Genomic DNA, 24,432 nt, shown 5'->3' with positions numbered 1-24,432 from the left:
TGTACAAATATACCCAAAGATGCAGTTCCTATCAAAAGGCGTTTATAGTCTCATAATAAAAATTATATTTTAAGATTTTTCCTGAAGTCTTGGATATTTATTATAAATCACTGTTAATATGTATGTTACTCTAAGAAAAGTAGAAGACTAGCTTTAAAATAGATAAGACTTATAATACGACTCATAATTAAAATTAATAAGACTCATAATTATAATTAATGAAGGTCAAATAAAAATCATGAGGTCACTGTATTTAACTTATAAACAAACCTTTTAATTTCAAGATTCCTTTGGGAAATATTTCATCTACACATTACGTGACAAATATTTTCTTGCAACATATTATGGATTACTTAGTGCATGGGATGCTTCCTTATTCTAATTTCTTACGTTTAGATAGTTCCAATTATGTTTGCATGATATTAATAATTGTGAAGATTTACTATACTTCCAGATAAATCTTCTTCTCAGAATATTGTTTCTACTTTGTGCTGATTATGTCAAACTTCAGAGAGAACTTTATGAAATCTTAACTCTTACATTGCATTATCAGATTTTCTTTATTTCAATACTCACTGTAAAATGTTTTCTGATAAATATATTTCAATGCCATGGGCAAGCCAGCTTTGAGTTGGTGAATTTTTTCTTAATTTAATTTACTCCCAGTTAGCACAAACTTCTGACCACTGATTCAAATATTGAGAAAAAGAATAATTAAAAAAAAACTTAGGCAAATACCTCTCCTTGATGTGGGTCACACACAGCCATGGGATGTGCCTGGCCTTTTGTGGCTCGCCCTCAGCTGCAGAGCCTCAGAGGTATCTTTTTAGCATGAAAATACCACATAATTTTCATTCATACCATGCTCTTTTTACAGTACGGTCCCAAAAATGAATCCACTTTTCTGAATAGACTTTGGGTAAAATACTACTAAATAGATTTGCATGACATGAAGCCACAAGTTTTACATATAAAAATGAATAGGCTTTTGTGAATATACTTCGGGTGCAACTGTATTTAGTCAAAAACAAGCATAGTAACACAAAAACTACTACATAGATTTGCATGAAATGAAGCCACAAGTTCTACACATAAATAGATCAAAGTACATTTTCTTTATTTTTAACACAAGAGGAATGTATTTGAAAAAACATAAGGGTCATAAGCATTCATTTATAAATCATGTTTTAGTTACATAATTCAATTATCAAAATAGCCAGCAACAACCCCCAAGAAATGGTCCTATTGATGTAGTATAAAGCTGTGATCAAAGAACCATAAACCAGGCCTAACTCACAAATCTAGGATTTGTACCCTTATCTAGTAACAGCCTTGTCATTGCTGTGCAGGGCTCAATAGAAGTTCTGAGCCAGACAAGCAGAAAAGGTCTTTTTCATGCCTCCTTCACGTGTAATCTGCCATTACCATGAACAAAAGTATTTTTCTCACAGTTCTAGTCATGTTTTGCAAACTGCTGTGAGAGATGAAGTCATTAATACTGTTCCTTACCTCCTACTTAATTACTCGGTAAGCAGAAAGTGAAGAGGAAAGAAGGAGGATGAGAAAGAAGATTGCTGTTTGAAGCGCTGGTGTAATTGAACAACAGGAGAAGAGGGTTTATGGAGTTCCTCTTAGTTGAGGTCATTTAATATGCCTCACAATCTGGCCTTTTAAATGATTTTAAAGAGAGGTGACTGGAGCTCTATTCCTCGTTATTGTCATTGATAAGCACTGAATTGAAAAATATAAGCAATTGCTAAACAAGGTGTCAATTTTAACATGTACTTAAAAATCAGTTTTCTGCTATTTCTCATAGCTATTAGTATTTAGGAGGTTAGCAGTTTATATACATCAGCTGAAAAAGTCAGAACTCATCTGAGTTCGTGCTTATGTGCTGGAGAAACAAAAGTATAGGTATGTAGCAAAGTTTTTATCACATTGGTGGATATTAAATGGTGATTTGTATTATCTAATGTTAGAATAAGGGCAATTAAATTCTAGTACAGGGACATTTTTAAGGATATAATGTTAAACTGACATAGTTAATGATGCACTATTCTTCCTGCTTTAAAAGATAATTTGATTTTTGTTTGAGTAGGAAGAAAAGTCCAAATTTGAGAGTAAGAGAACTGGGGTTTTTATAGCCGAAACCATAGTTACGATAAAATAAAATACTGTTCACATGCCTCCCTGCAGGGTTTGTTGGTCTGGATCAAAAATAGGCCAGGGAAGTTTTAAAATTTCTAGCACTATTGTAAGAATTTGAGATACCTGTCCAACACAAAGTATAGGCAAACCTTACCCATATCTGCTAATCCTGTAAACATCACCAAATAAAGGCTGATATAATTGTATGACGAATGCCCTGTTTAGCAGCAGAGAGGAATCCATGAGTACTCACCAGTCACCACTCAGATACAAAATTATCTACCAAAAAATGGTTTTAGGCGTGGCTACTTTTACACAGATTCACATCAGTGTAAATGAAACAAGCAAATAGAAGCTCAGTACCATGGATGCAAAGGCTAGCAGCCAAATTTAGGAAACAACCAAAAGGTTTACTCTTCTGTTGTTGTCCACCTTTAATTTAAAAACAGTGATACTAATAAATCTGCAAGTTTTATCAGTGTACCCAATATTACTTGCTCCTTCAGAGCACTTTTTTCTATTAAGTAATTAATAATAAAGTGATTTTTAACTTATTCCTCACTATTCCCTGTGAAACCTTTATCCTCTTCTCAGCATCTTTCTCTCCTTAAATGTTTATGTTTTTCAGTTTGATTCAGTAGTAGTAGTAGTTCTCACGTTGTAATTGGCCTTTTATACATGAACAGATTATTCTGTCTTCTATGTTAATGTACTTTAAAAGATGCCATTACTGTCATCTGATGACATTTTTCTGCACAACAGCTTAGTAGAGGCTTTTTTTCTAAAGCAGGATATAAAGAAACCAGAGTATTTAATAGGTTCAGGAAATGGACTTGCTTGCTCATTAACAAGTGCAGATCGTCAGGCTGATTATTCATATACCTGTCTTATTCTGGAAAAAAAAAAAAAAAAAAAATCCTCTTTCAAATTACCATAAGGTTCTTTTTGTTTAGTTTATCAACGAGAAGGTTGAGAGTTGAATTGTCGTAATCTACAAATACACATTCTTTAATACCAAATGATCTGGCAGACAAACGTTTAGTAAGATCTAGTAGCAGAAAACTGGAAGTATAAAGAGCAAGGTAAGGAGATGGACTTACCTAGAGATATGGCATGTGCTTCATAAACTGAAGTGTTTAAATCAAATGGGGAGATTTATCTCAAAAACATGCTGTGGCTCACAAAGAAGTTACAGACTTGACACAAGCACCACTGCATGAATTTCTATGTTTCATTTTATTCAGGAGATCAAGAAGGATCATCATAATGGTCTGCTCTGACCTTGAAGCATCAATCTTGTTATCAAAAGGTGATTACAGTAAACTGTCCTTGACTTATGGAGATAAGAAAAAAAAAGGCATAGAAATGCCATTGTGCAACAAAGGAACCTTCTGTGGAAAAAATAAAAACCAAAAGAATTGTGTAGTTTTACTTTGTGTAAGTCTTGGATAACCGGGTCAGACACCTAATGGGCCTCTCTCTGCTGTATTCTGATGATACTTGTCTGTCTTGCTGTTCTTAATAAATCTTTTGTGTTTTCATTTTTCCTTGGCTCCAGAAATGTTCAGCAGAATGTGTGTCTACAAGTGATCATTTGAATTGTCATTGATGAAAACAAACTAGGAAAAAAACTATCAGCATGAGAGCTATCGAGTACATATCCTGGTTTTTACATTCTTCCCCTAAGTCTGGCAGTACTAGTCACAGATCAGAAATAAGGCAAAGCTAGGCTGACCTTGGGTCACTTGACCCGTTATGACTTCTCTTGTACCATGGAACAGGGAAGAGTACTAATATTACAACACTGAACAGCCATGTCCTCTGCTCTTACCCTTGGTCTTACAATTTATGAAATGAGAACAAGACAATGGAGGGAGTTCTGGCATTTGTTTATCTGTATGTGTGTATCTATATGAAAGAATATGAGAATATTTTATATGTGTATACATATAAAAGAATATGAGATAATAGGCTTGTGGGGAAGACGAAAGTCTTGAAGAAACCTAGGGATAGAGCCCAAGAGGCAAAGACAATGGGCTTAAAGAAAAATGAATGAAAGAAAAATTTTGGAAAAAAAGCCAAAGTAACTGAGGGAGGAAAATAACATTGCTCCTCTATATTCGCTTCATTATAGGGCATGTGATTGCGACCAAGGCAGTCATGTAATATTTAACTGACATCTCTGTTTTATTTATTTATTTATTTACTGATGACTAATAATACTGTGTGTTTCATATTTGTGCCCCACTTTGAAAAGCCAGAGGGACCTTGATAAGGACTGTTAATTTCAGATACTGCCTCATTAAAAGAAAACATATGAGACACAGTTGCAAGACTATTACGAAAAAACTAATGCACATCTCCAAATAATTCTGATGCTTCTAAGAAATGTTAGCTTTAGACTGGAACTAGTTTTCTTCTCTCATGCAATGAACACCACTTGGTACTAAGATATGCCAGTGCAGGTGCAGAACCTGTTGTATACTTCAGTCTTACCTCCCCAGACCAGAGGAGCCATTGCCATTTAAGCCATATCCTCTAACTATAGCCATTTAAAAATGGGCTTGAAGATTGCATTGCAAGATCTACTTAAGAATTTCTCTCAGGAAGGAGGCTGTTTCTTAACACATGCTGAAAAATTAGTCCATAGAAAGATTCAAAACTAAACTGAAACCAACGCACAAATCTATAGCTATATCTTTTCACTGTCTTTCAAATAAGACACTGTTCTTGCCATTAATAGGAGTGCTTGATATTAGAGATCTTTGACCCTTCAATCCCTTTCAATATTATTGCCTTCCGAGCAGGTCTTTCCCATTTTATAGCTGTTTTCTGCCTTACAGAATGGCTTTATTTTAGAATTGTTTTCTCCTAGATGCAAAAATTTGAATTAGCTTGTACTTTTCTGGTTTTTATGCTGCTGTTTGGCTTCTCCATAATTCTGACTTGACCAGGTCACTTTACATTCAATGAATGTCTTCAACAAAGGTAGCTAAAGGATCTGTTTTAGTATAGTACTAAGCTTAGTTTGAGTAGCTTTCTTTGTCATTAAGGAAAGTGACAGTGAACAAGATTAAACTCTGATTCTTTCAAAAGACACAGTTCAGACACTTCCCTCAGACAAAAGAAAAAAAAAAAGAAAAAAAAAAGAAAAAAAAAGAAAAAAAAAAAAGAAAAAAAAGACCCTCCCTCCAACATCCCTATTAAATTGTTACTGTTTGTCCTTTATAATGTGATCAAACAGTGGTTTTCAAAAAATCAGCACTTCAGAAGTTTTACTTGGAACCTTCATTCATGACTCTGGTCACCAATTTCTCTTTTTTCTTTTTTCTTTTTTTTTTTTTTTTCCCCCCGTGGTGTTTCTCCTTCATTGATTTATTTATATGACAACAAAGTTTTACATAAAAGTAAATCAAATATTGAATTACCACAACTAGCAAATTGTCAAACTACATCTAGCAAAGCAGACAGCAATAAAACAGAAACAAAAATTGTTTTGGAAATACAACATAAATAAAAATAAAGACCTCATATTTCTGCTCTTAAAGCGGCTCTTGTAAAATAAAAATATTATATCCTGACTTCTGTTTTGGTTACCACAATGGTACTTGTTACAGAGAGTGGGGACTAAATGGAAGTACTAAGTGGTCTTTAAAATGGTAAATAAAGGGTTTAATCCAATATATCACTGAAATGCCAGTGAACACGTGGTAAAGTTCTGTAAGAATCTGACAATCATAGAAGATTTTCAGATGTAAAAGCTGACAATGTTAGCACAGATTCCATGCTGTCACTGAAATTAAAGTAGTAATAATCACAGAATCATAGAATGATTTTGGTTAGAAGGGACCATTAAAGGTCATCTAGTCCAACCCTCCTGTCATGGGCAGGGACATCTTTCACTAGATCAGGTTGCTCAAAGCCCCATAAAACCTGACCTTGGACACTTCCAGGGATGGGGCAGCCACAACTTCTCGGAGCAACTTGTTCCAGTATCTCACCATGCTCATCTTAAAAAAAAAGTCTTATCTTATGTCCAGTCTAAAACTACCCTTTTTCAGTTTAAAACCATTGCCCCTTGTCCTGTGACTACAGGCCCCGGTAAAAAAGCTTTCTCTGTCTTTCTTATAAGTTTTTACACACTGAAAGGCTGCAATAAGGTCTCTTTGGAGCCTTCTCTTCTCCAGGCTGAACAACCCCAACTCTCTCAGCCTTTCCTCACAGGGGAGTTGCTCCAGCCCCTTGATTGTCTTCGTGGCCCTCCTCTGGACCTGCTCTAACAGGTCCATGTCTTTCTTGAGCTGGGGACCCCAGAGCTGAATGCAGTACTCCAGGTGGGGTCTCTCAAGAGCAGAGTAGAGGGGCAGAATCACTTGGCTTTCTAGGCTCCAAGAACACATTGCTGTTTACTGTCCAATTTTTCATCCACCACTCTCCCCCAGTCCTTCTCTGTAGGACTGTTCTCAATCCTTTCATCCCTCAGCCTGTGTTGATACCAGGGATTGCCGTGACCCAGGTGCAGGACCTTGGACTTGGCCTTGTTGAACTTTATGAGGTTCACATGGGCCCACTCCTCAAGCCTCCCTCAAGGTCCCTGTGGATGACATTCCTTCCCTCTACCAAATCAACTGCACCACTCATCTTGGTGTCATCTGCAAACTTGCTGAGGGTACACTCAATCCCACTATCTATGTATTTAATGAAGATATTAAATAGTACCTATGCATATAAATACCTGAAGGGAGGGTGCAAAGAACACAGGGACAGGCTTGTTTCAGTGGTTCCCAGTGACAGGACAAGGGACAACAGGCACAAACTGAAACACAGAAAGTTCCCTGTGAACATCAGGAAACTCTTTTTCACTGTGAGGGTGACCGAGCACTGGCACAGGTTACCCTGAGAGGTTATGGAGTCTCCATCCTTGGAGATATTCAAAAGCCTTCTGGACATGGCCTTGGGCAATCAGCTCTAGCTGACTTTGCATGAGCAGGGTGATTTGACCAGATGACCTCCAGAAATCTCTTCCAAACTTAACCATTCGATGATTCTGTGGTTTTAGATAGTATCATATTAAAGTCTCACACAAATCATGTCTGGAGATTATTAATGAGTTTGCAATTTCAAGGAATACAAAGTTAGAAAATTCCAAAATGAAGATGGTCTAGACAATGTCAGTTCAACCCGCAAATGTATCATATAAGGCAATCTTTAGTTATACCGTACACTGAATGAATTTAAGAGTTCAGTGGTTTACTTTCTTTATTGTTTACAGTTTGGCCTAGTATTTATGGACACACATTATTCAGAATTAATTTATTCTTAACTTTTTAAAAGATATTATTTTCATTATAATATCTTGTGATAGTAAATCTGCAGTCAAATAATTTTAAAATTATGATAAGTATCCAAAGAATGTGAAATGGTCAGTTTAAGTGAAGTCTTAAAGGCCTAACATGGGTGTTTTCTGGGAGATGAAATAATACCTTTTCTTGACAGATTTACAGATATATTACTAAATTAACTACAAGCAAACACCATGGGTGCTACCTGGAGTATTCAGAATGTATTCTACTAATTTCAGAAAAGGCACTTGTGCATGTGTTTACATAAAAATATATTTTCTGTAGTCTTTATTTTTCCCGTGTTGTCAGAAATTATTGAAAGAAAAGTAACAATGAAGAAGAGCAAAGACCTGCCACTGAAAATTTCATCCTGAAGTCTTGAAGTTTCATAAAATTGTAACTGCATAAAAAAGGAGTTTTGTAGTATAAATTGCTGAGCATACTCACTTTTTCTTTCATATTTTTCTAACTTGAATTAACAGATCCTGATAAAACTAGTGTCTTATTGCTCTGTACTAGTTTAAACTTACCTTGGTATAAACCCCATCAGAATGCAAATAGAGAGGAAAAACAAACAAACAAACAAAAAATACCTTACTTTTTAAAGATACAGATTGGAAAGAAATACAGATATGCTAAAACTGAGGATTTTGCTATCAGACTCAAGCAAATGTACTGTTTTCTTCTGCTTCTGGCATCATTGCCTCTGTAATGTAAGTATTCATGAGGTACCCCTTTTGCCAGAGTATCTGGCAGACTATAATTTTAAAAGTGACAACAAAAAAAATTTGTCAGAGAGCATGTATGTTTCTTTTTACTGCATGCAACTCTATGTACTACATACTGCCTCAATTTCCTTGTATGTAAAGCATGTGATTTAAATCATATAAAGTTTAGAATTTGTCAATATCACACTTTTTATCAGTGAATGTCCAATTTATTTCTAAAAAAAATAAGAATGGATGCGTAAAATTCTCTTTCCTTTTCAACTAAAAGACAAAAAAAATACTTTTTTTATTTTGTCATCAAATGGCTTATATGACTTGATCCAAGGGGAACAAAAGAATTACTGCTATAGTCTTTCATCAACTGCAAATAGATGTACTCCATTCAAATAAATTTGATTGCATACAATAAGTCTGGGAAAAATTCTGGAAAATTATTTTTTCCATATTTCTTTAACTAGAGAAATATTTGAAAATGAAACTTCCATTTTTGTGATTCTGACCTTCATATTTAAATTTAAATATATTATTTCCTACCTTTGATTATGTGCAAAAATACTCATAATTGGATGTTTTGAACTATGTTGTGGTATATAATTTATAATTAGTATTTTTAAATGACTAAGCATGTATTTAATTGTCATAAGTACATACAGTTGTCTATATTTATTGCGTATATGTTTCAATGCACAGAGCATTCCACAACTTGAACAATATTTTGAACAATTTGGTATGTAATCTCTTATTAACTCCTTTCTCTGAAGTCCAGATGAGATAATATTGTACACAAAATTTCTTTAAAGATATGCTGTGCGTGACAGCATTCTTGATTAAAGTATGACATGTGTATGTTGTGACTATTTTTGTTGCATGTTTTGCCATTATTTACAGTGTTAGTCAGACATATTTTTTTTTTTTCTCATCAGAATATTGTAAATCAACAGTGTATGACCAACCCCAGGACAATAAAAGATGGCTGAAGACTTAATTCATAGGCCACTAAATCAAGACTACTTCATCACCTCTACTGTGATCAGTTGACTGCAAACAGGCTGACATTTGGAAATAAATTTAACAGGAACCATTAAACCATTATTTACATTTAATGCTAGACTTTATCTTGGGTTCCCCTAGTCCTAGATTCTCTCCTTGATACTATATTTTACTGTCTGAAAACCATGTGAGGATAAAGTAAAAAGGACAAATAAAAAAAAAAAAAAGAAAAAGTAACATTTTTAAATTTCCAGGAGTTAGACAGAATCCTTTTAATCTTAAGAAACCGGTCATACCCAGTGAGATATGAATTTGAATTCATTGAGATGAAAAGCTGTGATACCAGTGTAAAAGTCACCCTCCAAATAGAACAGGGTACAGAAAACCAAAATCTAATCCATAACTTTTATAGTAAGTAGTCTTATAAAAATAAAAATTATATTAATGTGGTGTTTCAACTGTATTCACCTAAATGCAGGTGTCTACAAATAGACTCATATAGCTCACCAAATGTAGATACTTCTGTACCCTGTAGGTACTTCAGAGTGCATTGAATAGCTCTCCAGAATCCACCTACTGTTTTCTAGTGCATTGAGTATAATGAGGTCTTAGATACTTAGTTTGTGTATACACATCTACGTTTAGGTGATGAATCTGGAGCTCATTCCCACTTTTAATGAGTAACTGAAATTTTCTCTTCCTCATATATCCTGGTTTTGCACTTTTTGGAAAGTTTCTTTGAGATTTTTTTTGCGTCTCTGAGCAATCAAGGATAATATCAGTAGCATGTATGCATGACTAAACATGCAAACCCATTCCTCATTTAATATAACATGTCTATACCACTCACTTTTAAATTTCTTAAATATTTACTGTTGCTGGTAACATATTGAGCCTTCATCTAGAAACGACTAAATCAACTCTCATCTGCATGTTGCAAGGTGAAAAAGAACCCCATATTCACTTTTTTTGGTAAAAATTGATGTATATAAATGCACAGGTATAGACATTTGTTTTATAAACTGGTTACAGGAGTAATTCATAAACAGTAACACTACACAAATCAATGAAGGATTCATTTCACCATTTAGCTGTTGTTGCTTTTTATCATAGTATAGATACAAGATTCGTTAGCTTTCTGTCACACAATGGCAAAAAGAAAAAAAGCTAAAACTCAGCCAACAAAAGACAGCTACAAATTAAAAAAACTGATTAGTAAAGAATGAAGAAAAAAGAGTGATTGCAATGGAAACACTGCAAAGCAGGCCTAGCAATCTGGCTGCATTATACAAATATGGTGAAGCTTATTATGTAAATTGTGGCCAGGATTGCTTTACAAAGAATATAGATGAGGAATGCAGATCAAAATCACTATAAAATACCATTTTACTGCCATCAAGACTGTGTTTTTTAAGTGAATCTCCCATTTGGCTTCAGTTACTGTGCTTCAGTCCAGGTTGTGGAGCAGTCCCAGAGGGCGTGAACTGAATTCTTTCAGTAACCTGGAAGGCGAAATCCAGGAGCACTTCAGCTACAAGTGGGTGTTCAGTACATGCACCAGATTGTACCTTGTCTAAGGCAAAAAAATCAATACCCTTAAATACATATAGTATTACATCAGGTCTTCACCATCAAGTGCTTTACTCTATACAGCCACTTCTATTTGTCCAGTCTCTTTGACAGACTTTGCCAAAGATGTTACTTGCTTTACATAACACAAATATTCACCCATTCATCCTTTCCCCTTCTGTATAGTTTTACTAATAGCAAATTAGTGGATAACATTTATATTTACATTTAATATGTAAATATATATTCATTTAATATGTGTATATTTATTAACAAGTATTAATATTACGTTTGAGTGAAAGCACTAATGCCATACGCAATGAATGAGGAAAAGTTACACTAAGAGCTGTGCAAGCCTATCAAAAGACCAGTTCACATGAACTGGGAGTGCATGTATGTCTCTGCCGGTGTACCAAGCTGATTTGCTACAAATCCTTGCTACAAATCCTTGCCACAAAGGATGAGGAGAAGGCTGAGGTACTTAATGCCGCCTCTGCCTCAGTCTTTAATAGTCAAGCTAGTCATCCTTGGGTTTTTCAAGCCCCTGAGCTGGGAGATGGAGATAGGATGCAGAGTGAAGTCCCAGTTGTTGAAGAGGTGACAGTCACCGACCTGCTCCTCCACCTGAATGCACACAAGTCTATGGGGCCAGATGGGATCCACTCGAGGATACTGAGGGAGCTGGCAGAGGAGCTGGCCAAGCCACTTTCCACCATTTATCAGCAGTCCTGGTCAACCGAGGAGGTCCCAGATGACTGGAAGCTAGCAAACGTGACGCCCCTCTACAAGAAGGGTTGGAAGGAGGATCTGGGGAACGACAGGCCTGTCAGCCTGACCTCGGTGCCAGGGAAGGTCATGGAGCAGATCATCTTGAGTGCCATTACGTGGCACGTGTGGGACAACCAGGACATCAGGCTCAGCCAGCATGGGTTCATGAAGGACAGGTCCTTCTTGACCAACCTGATCTCCTTCTATGACAAGGTGACCTGCTTAGTGGATGAGGGGAAGGCTGTGGATGTTGTCTACTTGGACTTTAGTAAGGCCTTTGACACTGTCTCCCACAGCATTCTCCTGGAGAAGCTGGCTGCTCACGGCTTGGATAAGTGCGCTCTGCACTGGGTTAAAAACTGGCTGGACAACCGAGCCCAGAGGGTGGTGGTGAATGGAGTTAAATCCAGTTGGCAACCGGTCACGAGTGGTGTTCCCCAGGGCTCAGTGTTGGGGCCGGTCCTGTTCAATACCTTCATTGATGATCTGGATGAGGGGATCGAGTGCACCCTCAGGAAGTTTGCAGATGACACCAAGTTGGGTGGAAGTGTTGATCTGCTGGAGGGTAGGAAGGCCCTGCAGAGGGACCTGGACAGGCTGGATCGTTGGGCCAGGGCCAACTGCATGAGATTCAACAAGGCTAAGTGCTGGGTCCTGCACTTGGGTCACAACAACCCCAGGCAACGCTACAGGCTTGGGGAGGAGTGGCTGGAGAGCTGCCTGGCGGAAAAGGACCTGGGGGTGTGGGTTGACAGCTGCCTGAACATGAGCCAGCAGTGTGCTCAGGTGGCCAAGAAGGCCAATGGCATCCTGGCCTGTATCAAGAATAGTGTGGCCAGCAGGACCAGGGAGGTGATAGTGCCCCTGTACTCGGCACTGGTGAGGCCGCACCTCGAGTACTGTGTTCAGTTTTGGGCCCTTCACTACAAGAAGGACATCGAGGTGCTGGAGCATGTCCAAAGGAGGGCAAGGAAGTTGGTGTGGAAGTTGGAAGTTGGTCTAGAGAACAGGTCTTATGAGGAGCAGCTGAACGAACTGGGTTTGTTTAGCCTGGAGAAAAGGAGGCTGAGGGGCGACCTTATTGCTCTCTACAACTACCTGAAAGGAGGTTGTAGCGAGGTGGGGGTCGGCCTCTTCTCCCAAGTAACAAGTGATAGGACAAGAGGAAACGACCTCAAGCTATGCCAGGGGAGGTTTAGGTTAGATATTAGGAGAAACTTCTTCACCGAGAGTGTGGTCAAGCATTGGAACAGGCTGCCCAGGGAAGTGGTTGAGTCTCCATCCCTAGAGATATTTAAAGAATGGATGGATGTGGTGCTCGAGGACATGGTTTAGTGGTGGACTTGGAAGTGATAGATGAATGGTTGGACTCGATGATCTTAAGGGTCTTTTCCAACCTTAACGATTCTATGATTCTATGATTCTATGAAATCTGATCTGATTGTCTGATCCAGGAGCTATGTAAGTGAATTAGCATGATAATTAGCATGATTAGTGGTGTGTCAAACTTGTAAGTCCTATACAAAACTATAAGGCTTAAGTCTACCGAAAGTTAAAGCATGTTATTAAGGGCATTGTCCAAATGCTTCTTAAACACTGACAGGCTTGGGGCATCAACTGTCTCTCTAGGAAGCCCGTTCTGGTGTTTGACCACCCTCTTGGTAAAGAAATGATTCCTAATGTCCAGTTTGAACCTCCCGTGATGGAACTTTGAACCGTTCCCATGCATCCTGTCACTGGATACCAGGGAGAGGAGCTCAGCACCCCCCTCTCCACTTCCTCTCCTCAGGAAGCTGTAGAGAGCAATGAGGTCGCTAGACAAACCTAGAGTCCTTAGCTTCTCCTTATAGGGCATTCTTTCCAGCCCACCTGGAAAGCCATGACACCAGCTTTGTTGCCATCCTCTGGACTCATTCAAGGACCTTCACATCCTTCTCGAATTGTGGGGCCTAGAACTGCACACACTACTCAAAGTGAGACCATACCAACGCTGAATACAGTGGGATAATCACCTCTTTTGACCAGCTGGTTATGCTGTGCTTGATGCACCCCAGGATGCGGTTTGCCCTCTTGGCTGCCAGGGCGCACTGCTGACTCATATTGAGCCTGCTGCTGACCAGCACCCCGGATCCCTTTCTGCATGGCTGCTCTCCAGCCACTCCTCTCCCAGTTTACACTTGTGCCCAGCATTACTACATCCTAGGTGCAGAATCTGGTATTTGGTCTTGTTGATTGCCATTGGTGATGAACTAAGATCCACTGCCAAGACCTCTGCCGCTTGAGTATAATGCTGTCCATGATTCAGATCAGTCAATGAGATTTATAAACGTGTGGTGGATCAGGAAACAAGTAAGTGTCATGGCTGCATTCATTTGCAGTCTGCAGAGGATTAGAAAAACCATTGATGCTTGTGATGGACATGGTACAGTATCAGTATCTTCAATCATAGACAGTTTCTCCAAAACAAAATTAAAATTAAATACTTCAGGTTTGACTGCAATGCAATGCAATATATAAAGTTGTTTTTTGGGGTTAGTTGTTTTTTGTTTTTTGGTTTTTTAATATCCTGATCAATACTCAGGAGGCTTTTCTGCTGCTTTTGTATGTTATAAACTCATCTGTAATTATCATTCTGTACAGGTCTTTGCTTCTCAAGCATAACTTCCTTAAAAAAGAAATCTCTTTCAGATTTGTTTTCCTATTCTGACTGACCATATTCAAAGATGAATCTAATTTCTGTCCCTCTCCCCTCCCAAGTAAGGCTAAACTCTCTAGACTCTTTAATTGCACATGGTTGGTGTTTACTACAGGCCACCCAATCAAGGGGAACTTATTGACAAAGCCTTCTTATGCCAGCTACAGGAGGCATCGCACTCACAGGCTCTCATCCTGCTGGGGGATTTCAACCATCCGAACACCTGCTGGAAAAGTGGCACGGCAATCTGTAGGCAATCCAGGAGACTCCTGGAATGCATCAAGGATAACTTCTTAAGCCAGGAAACAGACAGCCCTACCAGAGGGGTTGCGATACTGGACCTGATGATCACCAACACAAGTGAGCTAATTGGTGACGTCAAAATTAGAGGAAGCCTGGGCTGCCTGAGGCATATGGGTCAGGTGAAGAGTAGAGTCAGGACCCTGGATTTTAGGAAAGCAAACCTCCAGCTCTTCAAGGAGGTAGTCAATAGGACCCCCTGGGAAACTGCCCACAGGGACAAGGGAGCAGAACAGAGCTGGCAGATCTTTAAGAACACTTCCCATAGAGCGCAAGACCTCTCAATCCTCAGGTGTGAGAAATCAGGAAAGGAAGGCTAGAGACCGGCATGGCTGAGTTGAGACCTGCTGGTCAAACTAACGGGCAAGAAGGAAGTGCACAGGCAGTGGAAGCAGGGACAGGTATCCTGAGAAGAGTATAGGGATGCTGCCCAGTGGGTAGGAATGGGGTCAGAAAGGCCAAGGCATGGCTGGAGCTGAACTTGGCAAGTGACACAAAGAATAATAAGGGCTTCTACAGGTAGGTCAGCCAGGAAAGGAAGGTCAAAGAAAGTGTATCCCCCCTGATGAACACAGCTGTCAAACTTGGTAACAACAGATGAGGAGAAGGATGAGGTACTCAACAACTTTTTTGCCGCAGTCTTCGCTGGCAACCTCTCTTCCCAGACCTTTCGAGTGCATGGACCTCAAGGCAGGGACTGGGGGAGCAAAGTCCCTCCCACTGTAAGAGAAGATCAGGTTCATGACCACCTGAGGAACCTGAACATATAGAAGTCTATGGGACCTGAAGAGATGCATCCTAGAGTCCAGAAGGAATTGGTTGATGTAGTCGCCAAGCCACTCTCCACAATATTTAGAAAGTCATGGCAGTCAGGTGGAGTCCCTGGGGACTGGAAAAAGGGAAATATTGCACCCATTTTTAAAAAGAGTAGAAAGGAGGACCTTGGGAACTACCTACCTGTCAGCCTCACCTTTGTGCCTGGGAAGATCATGGAACAGATCCTCCTGGAATCTATGCTAAGGCACATGGAGGACAGGGAGATGGTTCAAGACATCCAGCATGGTTTCACCAAGGGCAAGTCTTGCCTGACCAACCTAGTGGCCTTCTATGATGGAGTGACTGCATCAGTGGACAAGGGAAGAGCTATGGATGTCATCTACCTGGATTTCTGCAAGGCCTTTAACATGGTCCCCCAAAACATCCTTCTCTCTAAATTGAATGGACTGTTCAGTGGATGAGGAATTGATTGAATGGTTGCATCCAGAGGGTATTGGTCAACAGCTCAATGTCCAGATGGAGATCAGTGATAAGTGGTGTCTCTTAGGGGCCTGTATTGGGACCAGTACCATTTAATATATTCATCAGTGACATAGGCTGAGAATGAGTGCACCCTCAACAAGTCTGCAGATGCCACCAAGCTGAGTGCTGCGGTTGACATGCCTGACCTACAGCATTCCATCCAGAGGAACCTGGACAAGCTGGAGAAGTGGGCCTGTGTGGCCTCATGAGGTTCAACAAGGACAAGTGCAGGGTCCTGCACATGGGCTGGGGCAATCCCCGGTATCAGTCCAGGCTGGTGGATGAAGGGATTGAGAGCAGCCCTGCTGAGAAGGACTTGGGGGTACTGATAGATTAAAAGCTGGATATGAGCCAGCAATGTGCTCTCGCAGCCCAGAAGGCCAATCGTATCCTGGGCTGCATCAAAAGAAGTGTGGCCAGCAGGTCGAGAGAGGTGATTCTGCCCCTCTACTCTGCTCTGGTGAGACCTCACGTGGAGTACTGCATCCAGCTCTGGAGTCCTCAGCACAGGAAAGACATGGACCTGTTGGAGCGGGTCCAGAGGAGGGCCACAAAAATGATCAGAAGGATGGAACACCTCTCCTATGAGGAAAGGCTGAGAGAGTTGGCGTTGTTCAGCCTGGATAAGAGAAGGTTCCAGGGACACCTTATTGCGGCCTTTCACTACTTAAAGGGAGCTTATAAGAAAGATGGGGACAAACTTTTTAGTAGGGCCTGTTGCGATAGGACAAGGGGTAATGGTTTTAAACTAAAAGAGGGTAGATTCAGACTGGATATAAGGAAAACATTATTTACAATGAGAGTGGTGAAACACTGGAACGGGTTGCCCAGAGAGATGTAGATGCCCCATTCCTAGAAACATTCAAGGTCATGTTGGACAGGGCTCTGAGCAACCTGATTGAGTTGAAGATGTCCCTGCTCATTGCAGTGGGGTTGGACTAGATGACCTTTAGCTACTAGATAATTCAAACTATTCTATGATTCTATGATTCTATTTTTTTTTTTCCATATGGGTTTGCATTTCTTGTCCCTGTTCTTCATTCCTGCATTTTACAAATCGTTACAAAACAATAGAACTATTTGAAACTTAAAGCCAAGTTTTCCAGGAAAAAATGACATAAAACCTTTCAATGAGAGGTGTAAGGAAATTAAGTGTAGCTTATCAAAGACGACTTGCTGTGGTCCAACAATTATTTAATTAAAAGTGTCACTTGACAGAGGAAGGACCTTTAATTCAGCAAATAAAGGTATATAAGATCATAAATCAATACGGTAAAACTTAAAACCCTTGAGTCCATAATAGTTGTAACATCTTCATTCACTCTGTTTAGGACTCCGCATTTTCTATCTTGCTATGACTTGAGTGGAGCATTATGTGAGGCACGTGATTCATTTGCACATAGTTAATTGCCTGACAAGGACTGGAAAAATATAATAACCACATTTGTTAACAAGATTATTGATAATACCATTACTTGTTCAAGTGTCCATTCTTTTCTGAATATCAGATATATTTTAACTATAAATCTTTATAATGTTACAATTTTATTATAAATTAGAGTAAAAATCTTGTAATAATAGGATAATTCTTATCGTTTTCTTATTATAGTATTATCCTAGTTAACATGTGCTTGTAGCTTAATGTATCACATCCTGGCACACTTATTTTTGGTAGTACTCTTTAGCTTAGAAGCTAATCTTGTGAACAACACTGATAGGAGTTTTGTACTGAATGACTGATTTGTTATGAGATCACTATCAAACCCAGTTCCCTGAAAAACACATATACAGCCAATACAATTCTTTGGAGCTAATTAAAATACAGGTCCTTTTGTCCTCCTATGTAATTCCTTTCTTCTTTTTTATCATGTTTTGCCACCTTCTTTCCACTATATGACAGTGATATATGACCAGCCTGCAGATGAGCTAATGCTTTGTGCAACCTGAGTCACCTAGCAGGTAATTTCTTCAGGCAGTGAACACCTGACCTACATTTTCAAGGAACCAGACAGGTCACCTTATTATCCTATTATTCTCTGCATATTTGGATAGTAGCTAAGCAGCGACCATAAGGAATCCAACTCTAGACACCTAACAGATGCCTTTCATATTTTATAGTGATCACAGTTTCTTAATATTGTCTTTCAGCTTCAGGTAATCTTGGCAGCTGGTGGGTTACTCTTTATGAGATGATAAGTACATTATTTATGTGATTCTACTTTCCACAGGTTGGAGTAACTGACTTGTAATTCTCTTACTGAATATTTTAACAATGTGGCTAGAGAACTACAAAATAGGATTAGTGTTTCCTTTCCAGAAAGTGTTTAAAGAAAATTAATCTCTTGTTTGCTATATAATCCCTTCTAACCAGCAAAATTTTCAGAGCTATCACTAACACATTTTACAAAAAATATCTGGTTACCTAAGAGCAAGGAGTCTTTGCACTAAACCTGAATCCATCATAGATTTGCTGTGTGACTTTCAGGTTTTTTCTAAGTATTATAAATTATATGAATGACTCACATTGTGAGTGTGAATATTATTGAAATACTCTGTAAATATAATGTTGTGTTAAGTAAAATATTTCTGGACAGAAATCTAATGAATGCTGTGTGCTTGTGCCTCCAAACATTTTCATTTCTAGACTCAGTGGTAATGATGGCAAAAAAATAAAATCGATTTTTCAAACTTTTAGTTCTTTAGGATTTTACAGGCTAAAGATGGAATTACTCAATTTCTTTGCTTCTACTGTGTATTTAATATTTGTCTTAAGATTTGTCTTTACAGCATTTCTTTACAGCATCGTCTTCATTACAGTATTCAGAATGTGGAAATGTTTGAGACATATTTCATAGAGAAATATTCTGTGTATTTAGAAATGAGTAGTGCTACTACTGAAGCAGTAAGGCTCATTTAAACCTATTGCAAAGGAAATGCAGTCTTGGCCTAATTACTTTTTGTTTATCTTATAATTTAAGGATGATTAGGCGAGCAGCTCCGGGGCTGGCACAGGGGGTGAGTAGGTTGACGGGTATCAAGGGGTGCAAGAGAGAGAGAGACTACTGGAACCACACCCTACCTTCCCTGAGACAGGCTCATGCAGACAGGACCCATGATATGGAGGATTCCCTATGCTCTCTCCTCCTGGCTGAACACAGTGACTTAAGGGATAGGGGGCAATCGTGACAAGCTCCTGCCCAGCACAGCAGGCGCGTCTCCTCTGTGACTGCCCCACCTTCCCAGGTGCCTTTGCATAATAGGTATGAGGCTCTGCAAGTGGAACCGAACAATGACAAGGACAATGGTTCATCTAACTTGGAGGTGTCACTGAGGTTAAAAGTCAGCCTACGCCTTGCATCAGAACCACTTCCACAAAACAAAAAAGATGGGTCACTGTCATAGGAAACTCTCTCCTGAGGGGAACAGAAAGCCCAATATGCAGACCAGACCAACTTCTTAGGGAAGTCTGCTTCCTCCCTGGGGCTTAGGTTAAAGATATGAAGAGAAAGCTTCCTACTCTGGTACGGCCCTCTGATTACTATCCATTATTGATTTTTCAGGTAGGCAGCGATGAAGTTGCAACTAGAAGTCTGAGGGCAATCAAGAGAGACTTCAGGGCCTTGGAATAACAGGTTAAGGGATCAGGAGCACAAGTAGTGTTCTCCTCTATCCTTCCAGTTGCAGGGAATGATGAGGGAAGACACAGGAAGAGCCAGCAGATCAATACCTGGCTCCGAGCCTGGTGTCACCAACAGGATTTGGGTTTTTTTGATCATGGGTCAGTCTACACGACACCAGGCCTGCTGGCGAAAGATAGGGGTACACCTGTCTCAAAGGGGGAAAAGATCTTTGTGCAGAAGTTAGCAGGGCTCACTGAAAGAGCTTTAAACTAGATTTGAAGGGGGAAAGAGAAAAAAACAGGCTTGCTAGAGTTAAGCCTGGGGGCAGCACTCTGGTGTTTGAGGGATGGTATGCTGGTGATATCCTTTGATCTGCTGTCTTGGTAGAGGTAGGGGATGGAGGTCCATGTGGCAGCAAAGACGTTAGGGTTATGGATGTGTTAGAAACCGTGGAAGCGCCTGAGAATGGTCAAGTAGGAATTAGGGCTTCTTCCCCAAATAGGTGGTGGGATCAATAGCTCAACTGAAGTGGATCTACACCAATGCACGCAGTATGGGCAACAAAGAGGAGGAGCTGGAAGCCATTGTGCAACAGGAAAACTATGACATAGTTGCCATCATGGAAGCATGGTGGGATGACTCGCACAACTGGAGTGCTGCAATGGATGGCTATGAACTCTTCAGAAGGGATAGGCAAGGAAGGAGAGGCGGTGGGGTAGCCCTGTATGTTAGGGAGTGTTTTGATTGTCTAGAGCTTACTGATGATGACAATATGGTTGAGTGTTTATGGGTAAGAATCATGGGAAAGGCCAACAAGGCAGATATCATGGTGGGAGTCTGTTATAGACCACCCAACTAGCATAAAGAGGTGGATGAAGTATTCTGTAAGCAGCTGGGAGAAGTCTCACAGTCACTAGCCCTTGTTCTCGTGGGGGAGTTCAACTTACCAGATGCCTGCTGGAAATACAACACAGCAGAGAGGAAACAGTCTAGGAGGTTCCTGAAGTGTGTGGAAGATAACTTCCTGACACAGCTGGTGCAAGAGCCAACAAGGGAGGGCGCCCTGCCGGACCTGTTTGTGAACAGAAAAGGCCTGGTGGGTGATGTGACACTTGAAGGCTGTCTTGAGCATAGTGATCATGAAATGATAGAGTTTTCAATTCTTGGAGAAGGAAGGGGAGGGGTCAGCAGAATTACTACCTTGGACTTCCGGAGGGAACTTTGGCCTGTTTAGAGGCCTGGTTGACAGAGCCCTTTGGGAGGCAGTCTTCAAGGGCAAAGGATTCCAGGCAGGCTGGACATTCTTCAAGAAGGAAATCTTAAAAGTGCAGGAGCAGGCCATCCACATGTGCTGAAAGACGAGCCGGCAGGGGAGAAGACCGGCCTGGCTGAGCAGAGAGCTTTGGATGGACCTCAGGAAAAAAAGGAGAGTTTATGACCTTTGGAAGAAAAGGCAAGCAACTCAGGAGGACTACAAGATGAGGTTATGGAGGGAGAAGATTAGAAAGGCCAAAGCCCAGCTGGAACTTTTTCTGGCTACTGCTGTAAAAAACAATAAAAAAAGCTTTCTATAAATATATTAGCAACAAAAGGAGGGCTAAGGAGAATCTCCATCCTTTAGTGGATGTGGGGGGAAACACAGTGATAGAGGACAAGGAAAAGGCTGAGGTACTTAATGCCTTCTTTGCCTCAGTCTTTGATAGTCAGACCAGCTGTTCTCGGGGTACCCAGCCCCCTGAGCTGGAAGGGAAAAACGGGGAGCAGAATGAAGCCCCCATAATGCAAGGGGAAATGGTTAGTGATGTGCTAGACTGCTTAGACACATACAGGTCTATGGGACTGGATGGCATCCACCCAAGGGTACTAAGGGAGCTGGTAGAAGTGCTCATCCAGCCACTTTCCATCATCTATCAGCAGTCCTGGATAACTGGGGAGGTCCCAGTTGACTGGAAGTTTTCAAATGTTATGCCCATCTGCAAGAAGGGTCAGAAGGAGGATCCAAGGAACTGCAGGCCTGTCAGCCTGACCTCAGTGCTGGGGAAGGTTATGGAGCAGATCATCCTGAGTGCCGTCACATGGCACATACAGAACAACCAGGTGATCAGGCCCAGTCAGCATGGATTTGTGAAAGGCAGATTGTGCTTGACAAACCTGATCTCCTTCTATGACAAGGCAACCCACTTAGTGGATGAGGGAAAGGCTGTGGATGTTGTCTGCCTCGACTTTAGTAAAGCCTTTGACACTATTTCCCACAGCATTCTCCTGGAGAAACCGGCTGCTCATGGCTTGGTTGAGTGTACCCTTCACTGGGTTAGAAACTAGCTGGATATCCATGCCCAAAGAGTTGTAGTGAATGGAGTTAAATCTATTTGGTGGCCAGTCACGAGTGGTGTTCCCCAGGGCTCAGTATTGGGGCCAGTTCTGTTTAATATCTTTATCAATGATCTGGATGAGGGGATTGAGTGCACCCTCAGGAAGCTAACAGACAATACCAAGTTGGGTGGAAGTGTCAATCTGCTGGAGGGTAAGAAGGCTCTACAGAGGGATCTGGACAGGCTGGATCGATGGGCCGAGGCCAATTATATGAGGTTCAACAAGGCTAAGTGCCGGGTCCTGCACTTCAGTCACAACAACCCCATGCAATGCTACAGGCTTGGGGAAGACTGGTTGGAGAGCTGCCTGGCGGAAAAGGACCTTGGGGTGTTGGTCAAGAGCCGGCGGAATATGAACTGGCAGTGTACCGAGGCGGTCAAGAAGACCAATAGCATCATAGCATCCTGACTCCTATCGGAAATAGTGTTGCCAGCAGGACCAGGGAAGTAATCATCCCTTTGTACTCAGCACTGGTGATGCCGCACCTCAAATACTGTGTTCAATTTTGGGCCCCTCTCTACAAGAAAGATGTTGAGGTGCTGGAGTGTGTCCAAAGGAAAGCAAGGAAGTTGTTGAAGTGTCTAGAGCACAAGTCCCATGAGGAGTGGCTGAGGGAACAGGGGTTGTTTAACCTGGAGAAAAGGAGGCTGAGGGGAGACCTTATTGCTCTCTACAACTACCTGCAAGGAGGTTGTAGTGAGGTGGGTGTTGGTCTCTTGTCCCTAGTAACAAGTGACAGGACAAGAGGAAATGGCCTCAAGTTGCACCAGGAGAACTTTAGATTGCCTATTAGGAAAACTTTCTTCACCGAAAGGGTTGTCAAGCATTGGAACAGGCTGCCCAGGGAAGTGATTTGAGTCCCCATCCCTGGAGGTATTTAAAAGACATGTAGATGTGGTGCTTAGGGACATGGTTTAGTGGTGGAATTGGCAGTGCCAGGTTAATGGTTGGACTTGATGATCTTAAAGGTCTTTTCCAACCTAAATGATTCTATGATTCTACAATTCTAGGATATTTTCATATGTGTAATCGCTACTTATTTGTAAAAAAATGTCTCAAGATTTAACAAGACTGTGTATTGTACAGACATATGAGAAATAGATGTTACCATTTGCACTGAGCCTCTTCTCCAGAAATTACATTATATTGCTTATATCCTCTCTTCTGATGCAGATTTTCTGAGGAATTTATTTCAAGGAGTAGTACTTTTAGTGACATGATGTGTGGGTTATATGAATGAAAAAACAGAAATAAGAAAAAAAGATTCTACTGTGATTAAGTTCAGGAGTTTCTTCCATAGTCTCAGCTCCCTGCTCCGTCTGTTTCCCATGTGTTTATACACGTAGGTAATAATTCATTTACATATGTTTCTGGAAACCTTCTCCTAGACAAATGAGAAAATTTTCATTTAGGCGGTGTCATCTGGAGGTGCAAGTGATCTGAAGGGGAAACATTGATTCAAAGGCCTCCAGAATATAAATATTTTGATGAAACAGAACTAAATTTTACTAAAAATATTCAAATCCAGCAAAGTATGCATATGGTTGCAATATACTGAATGCCTTCCTGAATAAAGTCTTGACAACAAATAACAAGAGATACTGATAAATGATTTAATGCAATTTGATACATAGGCTGATACTGCAATTTTTTTGTTGAAAAAGTGCTAACAGCCAATAAAATATTGATCGAAGTACCCCATCCACAAGGGCATACACCTATAGCCAGTATCACTGACTGCTGTCTGAGCTAACACCAAAACAAATCAATACAGCTGTTTCCAACATTCAGTCTTTCCTCTTCTGAATTGCTGTAAACACTACATTTATTTAGTTTACAAGAATACGTTTTATTCAATAAGTAGTGTCTGAACTGGTGTTGAAACATTTTTCATTCAGTAGCCATATCCATCTTGAAAGCATTTTGAAGTATTTTCTATGCAGAGCGCTATATATTTTTAAGTCTCTGAAGGAGTAACCCTGTCTCCATCAACCAATCATTCGAAATGCCAGTTTTAGCAAAGCTTGTTTTGAAAATGTTGTTTACAGGTGTCAAATAAGAGTAAGAAAATATGAGGATAGTTGTCAAAATCTAGGAAATTATATAAAACATACACTTATCTCTACTGCTGTATATCAAGGCATGATTTTATCTTAGTGATTAAGGGCAAATACACAGTTTATTGTGCTAGAAACTGAGAATAACATATACGGTTAGCCAATACTGAGGAAGTGAATATTTTAAAATACCTTTCCAAGAAGATACATGCATTGCAAGACACTAAATTGATGATGGTTACTCAAGGTGCAAAAATATTCAACTAGTGAACATGGTTTCCCTAAGAAAAGTTATATTTCTGTTTGTCCACTGATTTACTGTAGTTTTTGTTGTTGTTGTGGCTGGGCTTTTTCATCAGGAATAGTGAGAAAAATGTAAGAAAAAAGGGAAGAAAGATAGTTTTGGTGGTGTTTGTTTTTTGTGAAATTTTTCATGGAAGATATTTACTACTGCCTACCCATCTCAAGTGTCTTTAAGTACTTGAAGTAATAATGGGATCTCACTAGCTTTCACATTTCCTTTAATAGACTTAGACAGACTTA

This window comes from Platalea leucorodia (assembly GCF_965183815.1).
Source record: "Platalea leucorodia genome assembly, chromosome: 2".
NCBI classification, from domain to species: domain Eukaryota; kingdom Metazoa; phylum Chordata; class Aves; order Pelecaniformes; family Threskiornithidae; genus Platalea; species Platalea leucorodia.
This window is presented reverse-complemented; position numbering follows the sequence as displayed.